Source organism: Acomys russatus, chromosome 1, assembly GCF_903995435.1.
Source record: "Acomys russatus chromosome 1, mAcoRus1.1, whole genome shotgun sequence".
NCBI classification, from domain to species: domain Eukaryota; kingdom Metazoa; phylum Chordata; class Mammalia; order Rodentia; family Muridae; genus Acomys; species Acomys russatus.
Window position 1 is genome coordinate 69,221,757 of NC_067137.1, and position 14,547 is coordinate 69,236,303.

Below are 14,547 nucleotides of genomic sequence, written 5' to 3' on the forward strand. Positions count from 1 at the left end.
TGAATCCATAGTGTAGCTGAAATGACCAACCATGAACTCACCCTATCAAACTCATAGTATTACCCTGTGCAGATGCCACTCTGTGCAGAGATTGTAAATGGTCCCCAAATAATAAAGTCTTTACAATGTTTCCAGCCACTTTGAGCAAGATACATGACTATCTGCCTAGAGACTATGTCTTTTAAGCTCCCTTTCAGCTAAGTATCTGTATATAATGTTTCTGGTATCCCTAGGGTCAGGGATACCATGCTTGATGTGTTAGGTAAAAGCCATAGTAGTCTCAAGTAGTCAGTAAATGACTAGCCTGTGCCTTAACTGTCACAGGTAGTTAGTAGTCACATTTTAATCACTTATTGGTTGCCATTTTTTTCCAAGAGAGAAAGAATTAACAGACTAAGAGCTGTTATCCTTTTAACAGCTATTTAATAATCATTAATTAATTAATGAATGACTATTTAATGGTAAGTTTAGTCACCATAAATTAATCTTACAAATATAATTGTTCCAAGTTCAGATAATTATGCAGTTGGTGTCAGTCAATCTCTGAACACTTGGTAACTCAAGAGGCAGATGTGATGCAATGAATTGAGAAATTTAGTTTTCCATTCTGCAAGCCTGAGAGCTAGAGTGGAACACAGTGAAAGAAACAAAAAATAAAAAATGAAAACATCATTTGATCTTTTCGGAGACAAGCATCTCACCTTTCTTTGACAGGCTAGCTCAACTTCCTCAAAGAGTGCATGCCAACAAACAGTCAGCCATAATGGGAACTGCTACAGTTTATTTCATTTTTCACATACAAAAGAAACAGAAATAAATACTGATACATTTTCTTGTGTTTTCTAGAAACCTCCTATAATGCTGCATACATGTAATTCCAGGCTGAGATGAGAGGATCACTTGAGTACAAGAGTTCAAAACAAGCCTCAGCAACATAGTAAGATATCATCACAAATACAAAGGAAACAAATATTAGTGGTAATAAAGCTCCATTTTAATTTTACTTAACAATAAATTATTAATTATTTTGTATTACTTAGCTCAACTCTGTGACCTGTCGTATTGACTTGTTCTCCTTAGAAATTTGTTACGCTGCACTGGAAAGGAAGAAGTTATTTGTGTCAATTATTTTGTTATAATAAGATAATGTGCTTTATTTGCCAATAAAATCTGAACAGCAGCTGGCAGTGTAAATTCATTTTGAAACAGTCTTGGCAAACAATCGAGTCTAACCTCCATAACAACTTGAGTAGACTTCAGATGGCTGCACTGGGGCCACTGAAAAATTAGATGTTCCAAAATTCCCTTTTCAGGATTTGTATGTGGTGAGGATTTTGTTTTGTTTTACAGTGAAATAATATAGAAAGGTCCTTTTGGATTATTATGGCATTAACCATGAAAGGGCACAAACATGGCAATCTAAAGTCACCTCTTACTTAACAACAAGACTTTGGCTGAAATTTGATACCAGAGAGCTCACTGATCTCTGTTAAGATGTTTAAGTATTAGAACAGGAAGCACTGCCCTGTGCCCTAAATCGTTTCACCATCTGGCTCAATGAAGCGCATTTGGGTTTTTTACTATTATTATTTTTTAGATGCCGTAGAATCTTCTATGACATGGCATTCCCCACAGAGGATTCTATTTGCCTCTCAATTAAACTGTATTTGGTCATTTTCATCACCCTGGGAAAGGATCTGGCAAAGGAAACGGCATTGCTAATTTTCCCAAAACAAAGGAGCAGTTTATAATATGTAGCAATGCTCCTAGCAGTTCGGTTAGTAAGGCTGAGCTCTGCTCATTTGAGAAAAGCAACAGTTCATTCAGACAAAGCAAACCTCAGTCACTCTACAGAGAATCGCCCTGCTGTTCTGCTCAAAGAGTCCTGGAAGCCGAACACAGCTGCTAGGGAAGCATGCAATTCTAAGTCCAGTAGAACAGACGTCCGCACCCTAGACTTGACACTGCTTATATTACAGCAAAAGGCAATGATTTCCATAAGACACATCAATATTCTGCACTAATATTAAACAACGGCTGACATACTGAACCCAAAGGAGAGTAAGCTAATTACTAAAACTGCTTTTATAATTTTACTTTCAAAATAGTTGTGACAGAACCAGAGGCTCATAACTGCGATCCCAGCACCCGACTGAGGCAGAGGAATACGAAGGTCACCCTGGGCAACACTATGAAGCCACGATGAAGTGAGCCTCAGAGGAGCCTAGATTCATAGAAAGACCTCGTTTCACACACCCCACCCTCCAAATCATTAGCATTGGTCTCAGACACATATTTTTCTGTAAAATTAAAACCCCTCCCAAGAAGTTTCAGGGGCTCCATTGTGAATTTACAATATCATTTCTTTACAAGGAAGCTACTAAAATTTGTTAAAATAAAGACATACCATAAAAGGCTTCTGGGAATAACAGCTTTTCCAGATTACTGGGAGAGTGCAAGTCGCTTATGCATGCCAGGCAAAAGATCAGACTACAAGGAATTGACATATTTCCCAACAACAACACATCAAAAAAAAAAAAAATGTCTCTTATAGCACTGAACCAGAATCACTCCAGCCAGCAAGTCCAGACAGTCAGTACACCAGGGGGGATGCCAATAGCATGATTTTTTTTTTTTTAAGAAAAGAAAAACATACAGAAAAAAACTCAACAGACATGACATTTGTATTTAAGTAAATTATTCAAACTCATCCCATGAGTTGTACCAATGATTTTTGAAGCTAAAGCTTCACTGAATGGAGAGGTGGAAGAGAATTTCAGATGAATAGAAACTTACAATGTTTCTCGGTCTTAAGAAAATGAGGACAGTTACATGAAAAAGAAAGGTGAAGCATGACTGCCCATCAAAATTCAGACCGTTTTAGAAGAGCAGCCTCCTGACAAAAAACCAGAAGGTTCACAGACTTCAACAGAAGCAAGACTGAAACGTCATGCCCATAACATTCCAGGCACTGTGCTGTATAAACACTTTTGTAATTGCTACATTTAATCCTCAGAACTATCCTATGAGGCAGAAATTATTATTGCCCCTTTCCCCAAATATGCCACAAAGTGAACATCAGTACATATTGGCTAGACAGTAAAAATGGCTTCATATAACTTTGTTTAAAAAGTTAATACAGCAGAACTCAGTTACCTGTTTTAACAAGCTCGAAGCAAAACACAATCATTGAATTTGCAATTACACTCACTGAGTTTAGTTTGGTCTCTAGTTTCATCTGGCTTCTACTTGATTTTTTACCCACAAACCAGGCCACAGGGCACCAGCTCAAGCTCAAATGCACCCCTTATGGTTTACATATGCTCATCTACTAAACCAGTGAATTATTATCTTCCATGGCATCATGAGCCCATAAAGTTACAGTCTAGGTTGTCCTAGTACAATCACAAGGGTCCTTATAAGAGCTGAAAGGAAAAAAAGAAAAAAGAAAAGAGATTTAATTTCCCCCACTACGCATTAATGGAACATACCTAACTCTTTAGCTTCTGATGTTCTGACCTGCATAACTGTAAAATTTACATTTGTGTGATTTAAGCACAATTTGCTATGAAACCCTTGGAGAAGAATTCAGTAGGCACTTGTACCATGGCACCTTTCCTAATCCAGGCTCTGTTCTGTTCTCTGCTCTACATCGTAAACCAGTCTTTCCCTGAGTCTGTCTTCTGTGCCATCTCAAGTCCCAGTCTTTCTGGAAGCTTATTTTGTTTGTTTTGTTTTGCTTTAATTCCTTTTGAGACAAGGTCTTACTGCGTCTCAAAACTATGTAGACCAGGCTGGCCTTGAATTTACAGAGACCTGCCTGCCTCTCTCCATCCTGAGTGCTGGGATTAAAGATGTGTGCCACCAAGTACTGCTGACCACTTATCTTGTGGAGATTAGTTAGTAAGTAGGAACAATTATACAGAACAGACTCGATGGCATCTTGGAGCTTCTTTATCTCATATTCTTTTTGTCAGACATTATTTTTTCTTTTAATCTTTCAGGTACTTTGCATATATACTATGGCTTCCAGTTTTATCCTTTTCTAGGATTCCTGTGTGTGCGAACATGCATGTCTATATGTGTTTCTTGGACTTTGGACTTTTTCTTCTGTTTATTTGTTTTGTCCTATTTCAGTTGGTTTGTTTTATCATATCTATTTTATTATATTATTATTCTTTGGATGCCTGTCTGTTTTCAAATGACAGACAGAAAGAATATGGACGGGGAGGTGCAGAGGACCTTGGAGGAGTTGTGAGGAGGGGACCCATAATCAGAATATATCATATTAAAAAAACTATTTTCAATAAAAGAAAAGAGAAAAATAAGTACAATCTGAAGGGCGTGCTTAGCATGAGAACACAACTTCCAGTGAACATGTCAAAGAGTGAAAGTCAACCACTATCATTGTTGAAAACAGCCTTGCCATCTGGAAGAAAATGAGCTTTGGTTCCGAAAACCTGTAAGGTTTTGGCTTATTACTACTAATTAAACAAAGGCTGGAGTGTGAATAGCCACACGTGTGAAATTAGTGCTGTGAACTCAGGTCTGTTTAGCATCCCTAGCCCTTGAGAACAGCACATTTTACAAGCATCTTTCCACTGACAAAGGTCTGGACTCGTTTTTCCTCCCAGAAACCTTTCCTATATCAATTACTTGACTATAAATTACTTACGTTGACCTATGGTGTTTTGCATTTTGAGCCCGTTTCTTTAGCAAATGTCAGGTATTATACCAGATGGCTATATCTTCCTGCTTAGGAACAATCTGTATTCCTCTGTTTACTATCACACCTCTTTCAAGCTTGCACTAATGTTCCCTTGTCTTGCAACAGCAAGAACACACTTTCCTTTACTGGTCTAAGTTACAGTCTTGTATGGTGTTTAAATGAAGAGAGACTGTATGGAACTCTCTGTATTTTTTCTAGAGCATGATTGATGTCTTCCTTGTATAGTTTTTAAGATAGAAAAATATTTGCCTTGATGACTGATTTGTCTGTAGCCAAGTATATTATAATTTTGGCTTTTGACCTAGCTACATGTACAGTGTCAGATGCCTTCAGAGGTCTATTTCACTGTAGGGAAGAAAAGATTCTAAACCCAAAAGTGTATCATAAATTAGCTATTCTGTAAATATTAATTAATACTGGAGCCAGGCATAGTGGCACACACCTTTAATCCCAGCACTTGGGAGGCAGAGGTGGGTGGATCTCTGTGAGTTCAAGGCCAGCCTTGTCTACAAAGCGAGTGCAGGACAGTCAAGGTTACACAGAGAAACCTTGTCTCAAAAAAACAAAAACAAACAAAACAAAACAAAATACTGGAAATTCATATGGTAGCAGTTTCCTTTAAGCAGCTAGTTCCCCATGACTAATACAGAGAGAGACTACAATTTATTATTAAGCTGTAGGCACTATGCTGGGCAGTTTCTAAACTATTCTAATCCTATTGTGCACATAAAGGACAATCTGATGACTCCCAGGCAGCTTCTGCTCCATCAGTCAGCCCTTATAGCACACTTCCCTTGACCTTGTGCCCCTAGTCCATCCCATCCAACTGACAAGTTCTGTCCTCCTTCTCTTATCTTTTCTTTCCATCTCTGTCCTCTTTCCTCCTACATCTTCAGCTCCCTCTTTCCTCAAGGTCTTCTAACCCCAAGGCCAGGAACCTAAACTATGCCTACCTCTCTTCTGCCCATCACAGACTTCAGCATCTTTATTAACCAATCGGGGATAATTGGGGAGCGTTCCTTATATCACATGGGTACAGAAGATGGTCTAATATACAACACAATATCTGTGACAGGGCAGTAGTCAGATCTCAGGACACTGAAATTAGTATCTGAAAACATAGTGCACAAGACCCTTCTCCTACACAAAAGGAAATGGAATTTGTATGCTTGTTTACCTGTAAAATCCTGGGACTTTAATTTTGGTGGAATCCCAGTGCACTGATAGTCTACTTCCTCCTTGCTTCTAGTTCCTTCTACAGTGTGCTAGCCTTAGCATCTGTCCTGCAGTTGAGCATCCTTTGGACACTATGGTTCCTGACAGTCTGTGATTCACAAGTCATCCTACTTCTAATGTCCCACTTCTGTTCATCACAGTCTAAGGAAGGTGAATGTCCTTCTAGCAGCATCTCTCTATTATGTCAAAGAAATCTGACTGATTCTACTGGTCTACGTGCTCTTCTTCTACCAGTTTCTGGCCCTATGACAATGGCTACCCTGGTTATGGGGCCTTTAAGAAAAATGTCCAACCTCTGGCTAAGATGGATTTGCAAAGTACTAAAGCCAGTATGTGTGGCAATGGGTTTAGGGTGAAGACATATGTCTTAGAGCCCCAAACAGTACTTGACCAGTAGCCATATACAATAAATATCTGAAGAACTAAATTAAATTGAATTCAGCAACATTTTCACCTTTGATATATATGAAAATCATTTAATGTAATGCAATGACCAAATTATTCATTTGGAAGAAATCTTGGTTCCACTTCAGTTTTCTCATTTATAGACTGGACTAACAGTAATATCTGTTCCTTCTGGTGTTTTCTCTCGAGACATTGGTCTCAGTAGACATTTAACATAGTTTGTGCTACATAGTAAGCACTCAAAGGCATGGCAGCCATTATTTTGTCTCCTTTTGTACATGTAGATATAAATAGAAAGTTATACATATGTATACTCACAGAAACTTTTATCTCTATGTGTATAATAAAATTGCATGTGGATACACAGGCATATGTCTGTGAGAAAATACATTTTTATTTGTAACCATTCAGAAGTCATATTTACTTTTACTGTCAAAATGTCTACATTCAAATAGATAGTGGTACATAATTCTGAATGTACATTTGTGCTCTCTCTCTCTCTCTCTTTCTCTCTTTCTCTCTGCCTAATTAATTTGTAAGTTATTCTCAGGAAACATTTGTCAGATAGTTAAAAGCCATGGTAAAAAACTTCAAGAACTAGATTTTTGGGAGAAAAAACTCTAAAAATTGTTCTAACCTTTCAATGTTCTCTTAAGTTTAACATCCTTTGATTTCTGTGACTATTCAGCAACTTGAATTCAGTGAACTTATTTGCATGACAAAGAACATCAATCTATGGAAAAACTCCAAAATTAATGAAATGAACTATTTGTGTGGATTTTCTAATACTGTCTTGAAAGAACATCAAAAGTCCTATAACTAATCTAGATAGATACCTAATAGAGGCATTGTTCACCTACCCTTAGAGATTATCTGTTTTTAGCTGAATGTCCTGTTTACCTACATTCTAAGGCTACCAAAGGCTAGACCTTATAAATTAGAGTAAAACTAACACTCTTCCTATTGGCCGAAATATATTAACTATGAATGGAATATGATTTACTAAGTAGGACATCCATAAGTCCTCAATCCACAATTAAAAGTTGCACTCCCATTACCCTCTCTTGATGCCCCTGACCAAGGAAGAAATACAAATATCATAGTTTCTTTCTTATATTAAGAATATAGATTTACCTATATGTAAGTCCATGTATATGTGACATGAAACAAAAATGGGACATCAGAATTTGGGGAAAAGTAGACCAGATAGTAGATAAAAAGAGGAGAATGGGTGTAGTAAAAGAGTATGGATATAATAAAGTATAGTAATATATGTATAAAATATCAGAAGGAAATATAATATTTTATATGCTAATTAAACTTTATTGTAAAAAGTAGACGAAATACACTAGAAAATATTTAAAATACCTTAAACATAGAAGATAGTATTGGCTATAAAGCATGATACATCGCACACAAGTGCATGGTGTGAACTTTTATACAACCAGCACTATGTTTGCTTATGCCATCCTCAGCACAACATGAGGACTGTGTGTGTGCTGTGATGGTTTAAGCAGTGGTATGTTTTCAGCTCAGTTATAATGTTATGAGACCAGAGTCATATGTCCACTGACAAACTGTCATTATGCCGCACATGAATAAATATATGTATATATTACAGTTTATATGTTAAACAGTTAAAGTCATTTTACACACACACACACACACACACACACACACACACACACGTATATTCTTGTTCCCTTTTAACTAAATTACTGAAAGCTACAACTCTGATGTAAAAAAATTCTGTTATTTTATTTATTAGGTATTTGAAAATTGTTTCCATAGCAATAAAACCTAATGTCCTAGATTGATACCTTTCATTTCTCTTGGGAAAAAAAAGTTGCAGCTATTTTCTATGTTTTTAAAATTTTTTATTTTTTTAAATTTGTTCACTTTACATCTCGATGGTAGCCCTGTCTCACCTCTGGATCCCACCCTCCCTCCCTCATACCGTTTCCCTCCCTCCTCTAGTCCTAAGAAAGGAGAGCACCCCTCCCCTAACATCTGACCACAATCTATCAAGTCTCATCTCTATTACCTGTATTCTTTTCCTCTGTGGCCTGGCAAGGCAGCCCTGCCAGGGGGAGGTGATCAACACGGGAGGGGGTGTGTGCAGAGTCCATATCAGAAGCAGTCCCTACTCCCCATATTGTGGGACCCACATGGAGACGGTGCTGCCTATCTACTGCATCTGAGCAGAGGGTCTAAGTCCACATCATATATGGTCCTTGGTTGGTGCATCAGTCTCTGTATTATAATTTGGTTATCCTGTATTATGTGACTAATATCTGCTTATGCATGAGTATAAACCATGTGTGTCTTTCTGGATCTGGGTTTCTCATTCAGGATGATCTTTTCTAGTTCCATCGATTTGCCTGCAAATTTCAATATCTCCTTGTTTTTAATAGCTGAGTAGAATTCCAATTGTGTAAATGTACCAGAGATTCTTTATCCATTCTTTGGTTGAGGGACATCTAGGTTGTTTCCAGATTCTGGCTATTACGAATAAAGCTGCTATGAACATAGCTGAGCGAATGTCCTTATTGTACGGCAGAGCATCGCTCAGGAGTGGTATAGCTGGGTCTCGAGGTAGAATTATTCCCAGTTTCCTAAGGAAGCACCAGATTTATTTCCAAAGTGGTTGTACAAGCTTGCACTCCTACCAGCAATGGAGATGTGTTCCCCTTTCTCTACATCCTTGCCAGCATGTGCTGTCACTTTAGTTTTTGATCTTAGCCATTCAGATAGGTGAATCTCAGAAATATTCTGAGTTGCAGTTCCCTGATAACTAGGGACGTTGATCATTACTTTAAGTGCTTCTCAGCCATTCGATATTCCTCTGTTGAGAATTCTTTGTTCCTGACACAGAACAGCCAAGTTAGATGTTTCGTACACTTGAGATTCTTCTTTTGTACTGTAATGCATTGCTTACATTGATCCCCTTCATATTATTCTATGATATAAGATGGAATCTGAGTCATTTTGATTTGCATTTTCCTGATACTAGTGACATTGAATGTTTCTTTAAATGTTTCTTGGCCATTCAATATTCCTCTTAGCTTTACTCCCACTCCTTTCTCAATGAGAAAGTTTAATGAAATATGTTGGGCTTTTACATTCTATTCTTCATATCTATAAGTCTATCATCTTGACATTTCTCTTAGTAAGTCTATTCTATGTGTGTGTTATTTTGTTAATGTGTCACTGATTCTTAATTTTATGTCTTGAATTCCTAAAGTGTTTTTGTTTCTGCCTTTATGAGAGGTTCAATGTAGGACAAGAAGAGACTGCTTTTGATTTATTCATATATATCATTATTTCCTTTGTTCCCTATAGAAAATAACACTATTAGTTCTGACTGTACCCCTAGTAAACACACAAGCATGAGCAATGGATACACACACACACACACACACAGAGAGAGAGAGAGAGAGAGAGACGGGGGGGAGGGAGGGAGAGAGAGAGAGATGCACGCAGCAAGCATATACACATATAACCTGATAAATATTTTCTACTCTGAAAGTCATCATTATCAGAAACTTATTTATGTTTTCTTAAGCTGGGCTGACTCCTCTCTCCTTTGTATGTCCTTCTCCTCTCTATCCCTTCTAGCTTGCACAGTACATTGCTTCAGTCTTTATGAGCTCAATAATGAGTAAGATTTATAGCATTTCATATATATATAGAGAGAGAGATTATAAAAAATTACTTCTGATAATAGAAGGCAGTGTATTCACAGTGAGAAACTCAACAGTAAAATTTTATTTATAGCACTTTACATTGATGTGACTGTTTAAAATAGTATCTAATTCGGTGGCCAAAATAAACTATGAAACCGACCTCTACTTCAGGTGCATCATGGGAGATACTCCTAGGACATGTCCCTATTATGTTTATCAAGATAAAGCCCAGCTAGGCTGACTCAAATGAGAAAGAGAGAGAAGCGGAATGTGAAAGAAACAGCAATGGAAGGTGTCTGGTCACTACCTTCCACTGACCTGATATTTCCTTCCCTTTTTTTTAAACCTTACACATATTTTCTGATTAATTTATATATGTTGTTGAAAATTTGCCTCTCTTCTGTTGACTAGTACCATTGTTTTGGTGCTTACCTAATAATTAGGGCAAAGGTCATATTACTATGAACGCTTTTATTGGGCACTTCCAGAAGACATTTTGATTCACATATCTAAGGACAGGGCATCACAGACACAGGACTTCAGAAACATTTTCTGTCTTCAGATTGCTCAAATATATTCTAATAAACTATTCCCATGCTAACTGTAGCATTTCCTTGTTAATAGTAATGAATTGTCGGCCTCTCCTCCTTTGGTATGAAACAAACTAAATCAAACCAAACTCAGGCTGAAATCTGTTGAAGTGAAAAACATCCGTGTGTGAGTGCGCGAGTGTGCACTGGCATGTGTGTGTATGTGTGTATGCATGTGCATGCATGTGTGCCTGCTGAGCAGCCAGGATATTATTAAATAAATTATTGTCACTCTAAGTTAAGAAATGTTGACCTAGAAGTGGTCCTAGATCTCTCTGAGACTATTTATTCCTTGCACATAGAAACAAGTCCATTATAACTTAAAATAAGGGCAAATGTAATTTCACCTGAGGAAGAATACATGCCTACATTGTTTTGAGCCCCAGGTTTTATTGTTCAACTTCTCATGAACACAGAGAACAGAAGGATGGCTGCTTCCAGACAACAGGTTGAAGATAGATAGCTGAAGGCATAGGCTTGAGTAAAGACGCATTCACCGGCCACCCATCTGTCTACATGAAATACTGGTCTAGCTTTCTAATCAGACCTTAGTAACCTTAAATGTTACTTTAAAAAGTACCTGATCTCTTAGGCACCAACAATCTGGTTCAGTAAGTCTAACTGGATGAGAAGATGAAATTTGTTTTTTCATAGCTAGCCACACAAACTAAGGTACTGATATAATTCCAGATTAGTATTGATCAAAGTGGAGCATACCAACTCCTTATCTCAAAGCCAATAAAGGACTTAAGTGGTAAATATTTTCATTATAAGATTGAATGTTACCAACCTTCTTCTTTAATAATTCATTTAATATTAAATTTCCTAAAGTGAAACTACATTTCGCAGTGCTGATAATAAAAAGCACAGACTCAATTACCTGGTACATTAAAAAAGAAACCAAGAAGCAGTGGGTAAGATTTGCAATAAATGTATGAATCCTATTCATTTCCTGCGAATATTTGCCCATCAGCTTCTTGGATATTTGATATTCTTTCTTTAGGGTTCCTTTTTATTTTCACCAACTACTATATTTTTCTTTTATGGCTTAGTTTAATGAAATCTCAGAAACAGTAGTTAACTTTCTAATGCAGCCCAGAGGAAACTGGCAGCATAACTATTACCACCTCAAATTCTTTCTGGCTTTAACTTTCCTTATCTTTTTAATTTGGTACTTTCAAATGAAATTTTAATTACGAATAAAATTAATGAAAGGCAAGTTATATTACCATTGTGTGTCAACTAGTTATCTATTGATAAATAGAAGACTGACTCTTTGGTGGAGTTTTATTTTTTATAACAAGAAAAATAATTAACTGTCTGTATCATCATTATCAAGAAGAATTACTGAAGTATTATCTCCAAACCTGAAAGCCTTTAAACCAAATATTTGAAAATGAAAAGTGGAAAATGTTTCACATAGCAAATTGTGTCTGTAAACAGTCAACTGCACATAGGTGTACAATTTTAAATATTACTCTCAAATTATTGTACAACAAGAGAAACACACACACACACACACACACACACACACACACACACACACACACACACACACAATTACTGCCTGCCAGAAAGCTATGCCAGCATACTAGCATGTCTTTACATATGCACAAGGGTGACACTTATTTGGCTAAATCAGGTAAGAGAAAAGAAATCCAAATTTCTGGACTGTGTTCCCAGCAATATAATTTTGTGGGCTGTAATATCACCATACCTATAGAAGAAGCAGGGTTTATATTTTATTCCACTCCAAAAGGTAATTTTTAAATTTCTTATTATGATTTTTTTATCTTGAGAATACTTGAAAAATCCAATTTCATTTTTTAAACAGTTTTCCATATGTGTAAGCATATAGATTGCCTATTCTATTTTGGAAAAAGATAGTTTGAGAAAACCAATAGGAAATCCGGATTTCACTAGTGGTTTTAAATGTTGGTGTTTAGTTCAGAGTGTCATTTCACTCACTCACTCACTCACTCACTCACTCATTCATTCACTCACTCGTTCACTTATTCACTCACTCATTCACTCACTCATTCACTCACTCATTCACTCACTCACTCTCTCACTCACTCACTCATCCACTCATTCATTCACTCACTCACTCATTCACTCACTCATTCATTCACTCACTCATTTCATTTATTTATTCATTCACCCACTCACTCACTCACTCACTCATTTCTTCATTCACTCATGTATTAAGTGTATTGATGACTTGGTAATTAACTGCTGCACCTAGAAAACATAGATTTTTAAAGCATTATTTGACTTGAGTGAACCTGGTATCTCAGAATTTGTACTTGAGTGTGAACAGAGCATAAAACAACCTTAGGCATCTGTGACAGTTTCAAACTTGAAAACACAGCTGACATTTATTTTTCAGCTGGAGAGAGTGGCATAGAGTTCAGAAGACTTCCTTATCATGGTTTTGGGTTGTGTTAAAGAGGGGACAGCTCAAGGAAAGTCTACCCACCACATTTCTAGAAGGGCAAAGATAGATATATTCAAGGAAAAAAAGAAATATTTTCTAACTGATGAGAAAGAACATACTGGACTCTGGCATCCTAAGTCAGTTGTTCTGGCAGCCTCTGCAGGCGTCCTTCACTATGTGTGCTCACATTCCCTGGCTTGATTTTTCTGGGTCATTTGGCAAGAAGAATCTCTAGGCTGTGGCGTGGTCTGTTCCCCACTGCTGAGGACGTAGACTGAAAACTGCCAGGTGTATTCTGGTATTCCCTGAGTCATCTCCAGTGTAATCACAGGGCCTGCTCTATTTCTACACACAGTGGAGACAAAACTTCCAGGCCACTCCTCCTCAGACGGTTATTAGCTTTCTTTTACTTTTATGAAAATACCTGTAGGTTAGGAAGAAAATGTGTTACCCTTCTTGCATAGTTTCACAGTAGTTTCCAAATCTCTCTATTCCTGGCAAAAGAACATAAGGTACACACAGTGTTATAACTGAGTAACAGCTTGATTTAATTTATTTTTCTATATTTTTGATTTGTTTCATTTTTCTGGCAAAGCTAAAAAAGATTAATCAATTCCGTTTCCCTGAGACAATGTCATGTAGCAGGGGAAGTTGGGTTTAGACATCTGCAATTAGTTTCTGCAGATCATACAGTGACAGGTGATCAAGAAATCCAGAGAAATGAGTAGGAAAACACACACACACACACACACACACACACACACACACACACACACACACACACACTGCACACCGCATACACACACATACACCGCATCACACACACACACACACACACACACACACACTCACACACACACACCAGAGTTAGCTAGGCACAGTAAAACAATCAAAAGAGCAACTCAAAGTAAGAAGTCCAAGGGCAGAGAAACCATAGCTATTGTAGTCCTGTGTAGCTTTGTCCTTGTAGGCTGACATGAAATGGAATAAAGGTTTTAGAAGAGGATGAAACTGAGACCCTCGGACATAGGAACCTTTCAATTTGCAAGTTAACACTATCACTTTATGTCTAACTAATCTAAAATATTTTCTTGAATGTTTTCTATGCGTGTAATATATTCACATTTCCTTCCTTCCCCGACTCCCTTCTAATTTCTCCTGTGTTTTCCCACTTTTTCTCAAATTTATGACTTCTTTAATTATTATTATTATTGTTACGTATACACAAATATATGTATATGTACATGCACAGACACAAACATATAACCTACTGAGTCTATTTTGTGTTGCATATATAAACATGTATATATAAATGTTTGCATATATGGCTGACCATTTAGGGTGTCGCTAATAGTTTATCATGTAGCTCATCCTCGGAAAGATGCATTCTCCCTCCTTTAGCAAGCATTGACTACCTATAAGTTTTAGTCTACAGGTAGAGCCCTGCGAAATTTCCTCCTTCTG